Source organism: Camellia sinensis, chromosome 6 (assembly GCF_055761805.1).
Source record: "Camellia sinensis isolate YWXY chromosome 6, ASM5576180v1, whole genome shotgun sequence".
NCBI lineage: Eukaryota > Viridiplantae > Streptophyta > Magnoliopsida > Ericales > Theaceae > Camellia > Camellia sinensis.
The window spans coordinates 61,372,818-61,377,284 of record NC_138966.1 but is presented as its reverse complement, the minus strand read 5'-3'; the positions used below and the strand labels follow the sequence as shown (position 1 = coordinate 61,377,284).

The 4,467-nt window shown below is 34.7% G+C and overlaps 1 pseudogene; it reads right to left on the bottom strand.

The window, feature by feature from the left end:
• Positions 1 to 209: 209 nt before the first annotated feature.
• On the bottom strand, positions 210 to 1,473 carry LOC114269517 (5'-adenylylsulfate reductase-like 4 pseudogene; annotated as a pseudogene).
• Between the last annotated feature and the right edge of the window lie 2,994 nt (positions 1,474 to 4,467).

Genomic DNA, 4,467 nt, shown 5'->3' with positions numbered 1-4,467 from the left:
ATCTTTTAAGTATATACACAAACACAAGTAAAGTTCTAAGAGCCGCCAGAAGAAAAGAAAAGAAGAAAAGAAAAAGTCATACACTAAGGCATTTTCTAAACTGCTGTTTAACATGTTGCTTAAAATTAGTTATCAAGAAATGTTAATAACATAGAAAGATGAGATATATAAATGACATACTTATCTGGAATGACAAGAGGGGGTCCAAACCAGCCAGTCAAGGCTATATAGCTTACAAGCGATTCACAAAATTAAAGCCATTTCTTATTTTTGGGATGGTGATAGCAAATTCTATTCTAAATTACATAGAAATGACGGTTGCTACAACAACCAACCAATGTAAAATTTTCCACCTTACCATGAAACATTGAGCCCCAAATGGAAAACCAAATCAAAGCATGAATTTGTTGCAGACGGACACAGAAAAGATTCTGTAGCAAAGGAGAATCTAAAAGCGTAATTTCGCCGAAAAAAGTGAAGTGAGATCAACTTACTGGCACAACCCAGCTGGTGTTTGCATCCCCAAATGAAACCGAAGCTAAGGACTTTGAAGCCCATGCCTTAGCATTCATCGCTTCCTCTTGCAAATTACTTCTCTTGCAGGGCTCCTTTAGGGAATTGAATAACTGGATTGCTCGATTCAGATAGGCCGGAGGATGTTCCCACAAGCTCTTTAACTTCATATTCGGGATGTACAGTCTCCAAACCAATCGAGTACATGCAGACAGAGTTGGTAAAAGGAAATAGAGCAACCTCAAAAGCACGAATGCAGTGGCCAAGGCCAAATATGTCTCCTGCTGAAGCAAATTCTCTGGAGATCTAGCCCATGAGAATGGGCAACTTTCTTGCTCGGGGTGGTTGTTTTTTCCATCATCAGATGACTGTCCAATTCTTTCCAAGTATGTTCCATTCAATGGCTCAGTCTTAAGGCCTAAAAAAGTGACCTTGTTTTCATTAGATATCGCTTGAGAAATTTCTTCAGTAATTTGATACAAATAATGCAAAGAACAAAATACTACAAGTTCTTATGGATAAATGAAATCAACATCTTCAGAAAAAAAATGTAAGATCTTCAAGTGAGTTTCCTTTAAACAATGACCAGAAAAGTTCCAGGGTAAGGCCTTACCAGTAACATCATCGTAGAAAGAAACAAGAGAACCAAGGGTTCGAGAACCATGATAGCATACATGCATGGTAGAATTTAGAAGGAAAAGACTAGGAAACCCATGGTATTATTGCAGAGCCATAATCAGTAGAATCAAATTTGGGCCTTTTTTTTACGAGCCCAAGACGAAGAAAACTAGGGTTCTCTATGAGGCCATGCTTAGCCTCGTACAGCAGCAATTGGGCGGTGGTCAGCCTCCCGGAACAGTCGCCGCCGCCGCCGCTGATGAGGTTTTGGGTGTTTTGAAGAACAATAACCCCAACAACAGGGAGGAGATCGAGAAATTGTTGAACCCTATGTCGAATCATGATTTCGATTAGATGGTTTCCTTTGGGAACCTAATCACTGATTTCCAAGAAGAAGAAGACAATGTTATGATTGATGATAATGTGGGTTTTACTGTTGTGTTTGACGAGGAAGAAGAACAGGAGGAAGAGAATGGGTTTTACTGTTGTGTTTGACGAGGAAGAAGAACAGAATGGTTTTGATGATGATGATCTTAAAGTTGAGACCAAGCTTTTGGGTCATCTCCAATTCGATAATTTCAGCCTTGTTAAGTGTTTGTTGCAGAACCGATTAAAGATTGTGTGGTGTACTCGTCTAGCCAGGGCCGAGGATCAGGAGACGAGAGAGAAGATTGAGGAAGAAATGTTGGAATCTGGACTGGAATTGGCTGCAATTCTTAAGCAATTGCAAGCTGATTGAGAGAGAGAACACAGAGAGAGGGAGAGTAGGAGACAGAGGAGATCAGGGCCTTCTTTTAATTTTTTTTTTTTTGTTTTCCAGGTACAAAACGACGTCGTTTTTACTTTGGCGACCAAATTTTTTTTGTCGCCAAAAAATTTCATTTCCCCCCTCCCTGTTTGAAATTTCCCTCCCAAACACTTTTGGCGACCAAAACACCATATTAGTTGCAAAAAAGCTACCTTCGGCAACAAATTTTTTTAGTCGCTAAATCTCAATCAATGGCGACTAAAATATTAGTCGCTAAAAGTACAAATTTGGCGACTAAATTTTTTTGGTCGCCAAAATGTAACCTTCCGCGACCAAATTTGAAGTTGGTCGCCAAAAGCATACCAATTTCTGCGACTAACTCATTTTGGTCGCCAAAAATATTGATCATTCGCGACTAATTAATATTTTGGTCGGCAAATGTCATTTTTTTGCGACCAAAAATTTTTTGGTCGGCAAAAGTGGTCGCCAAATGTGTAAATTCTTGTAGTGAAATCGTAATCATGTTAAATTATTACATTTATTTGCCACAAAAAAAAATGTGACAAATATTATTTGAAAATTAAATCATCCATTGTTAAGAGACAAATGCAATAAACTAATGTGACTATGGTTATTTGATTGACCTAATTTTATTTTTTAGTGATTTACACATTGTCGTCTAAAAAAAAAATGATTCGGATTGTTAATATGAGATTCGTGATGAGCCCACAAACTCAAACACTTTCCAATCCCTAGTGGACTAGAGAGAAATTACTCCCCATAATTTAATGTGAATACACATGAGGTAAATTGAATTTAATAAAAAATATTATTTTTATTTCAATTTTATGAACATGTCGTATATAAATTTTGGGTGCGTTTGATTTAGTTTTAATATTCAACATATTTCTTTTTTTTTTTTTTTTTTGATTAGTTGCTTTTTGTGCATCTTCGTCATTCTAGTAGTCTCAAACCCAGTTTAGGACTATCATTTGTGTGTTTAGTTGCATATTAAATTCATGTTTATTTAGTGTAATGCATGAAAGGTGCTTGAGTAGGCATCTGAATCTCCTTTATTCTTCATAGCATGTACTTGTTCTTGTTCTATGCATTATCTTTTCGATAAATCAAGTTAAATGACTTTCTATGTGAAATTGTATGTTTTGGATGATTTTTATGAATGTTATTTATTAGGAAAACTTACGTGTAGGTCTTAATAAGTTGATTTATTGTTCAATAGGTCCTGTAAAAATTAATGACATTTTTCATCAAAACTATTAAAAAAATGTCATTAATTATTAATTTTCAGCAATAGTTTGAAAATTTTGTCACAAAAATGTCACTAATTATAAGTTTTAGCGACGGTTTAAAAAAATCGTCACAAAAAATGTCACTAATTTTTTATTTTTAGTGATAGTTAAAAAAATTCGTCACAAAAAAAGTCGCTAATTGTAAGTTTTAGCGATAATTTATAAAAATCGTGACAAAAAAAATTCACTAATTGTTAATTTTTAACGACATATATAAAAAATCGTCACAAAAAATTATTTTTAGGGATGATTTTACTAGGACTTATTTTCAATAGGATTTTACAGGAATTAAGTAATCCGCTTTTATTTTAAAATCATTGTTTTATAGAAAAATATGAATTTATTCTTTTAATCTAAAATAAATGGTATTTATTTTGTTCTAATCACATTTAGAGTAGTAATGATTTTAGACTCAAAATGGACTTGCTTGAAACAATTAATCACTAAAATCATAAAATAGAATATTAATAAAGGTCAATCTCTAGATTGGACAACAAGAGGTGCATCATTCCATGACCTTCTTTCTTTTGTACCTTAGCTCCCGAACAGGTAATCTCTCATAATGCCCACTTTATAAGACAATTTGTCATTAAATACTTAATGGTTTTGGTTCATTCTTTTTGTGGTGTAAATTTCTCACTACAGAGATTCTAGATCCATATAGACCCACTTCAACTGGTGATTGAGTCCCACTTTAATTTTGCATTAAAGTAGCTGAAAATCTATTATTTTCCAATAGAATTCTAGATCCACATGTTAATAGTGATGGGTGACTAGAGTTGGGTTGGCTAGATATGACTTACAAGCAAACCCTCAGGAACTCACTGGTGGTTGTCCTTCTTAAGGGCCCTCCGATGATCAATTTAATATACTTGAATGGAGAGAGTAATGAAGGAATGTAGAAGGAGATAGATTAGATACCTTAAGCATATATTTTGGTTATATGTATATTCTCACTTGTCAAAAGAGGAATATGCTAGGGGTGTGCTCTATTTCTCTTAGGGGGTTCCACGTGGCTTGTCAATCTTGGAACATGTAATGGTACACTTGCAAGATTAGATGCCATAGGGGGACAAGCAAAAGACAAGACTTGCTGTAACAACCCTCGTCACTGTTTACCGAATAACCACTGATTACCGTTAAACTGAAACTGATTATGAATGATAAGTGAACTGAATAAACTACTGAACTAATTGACTGAAATTGAAACTGAATTGACTGAGTATACCTGTTTAATTGTAATTCTATCTGTTTGGTTATTTGATTATCTGTTCGTGT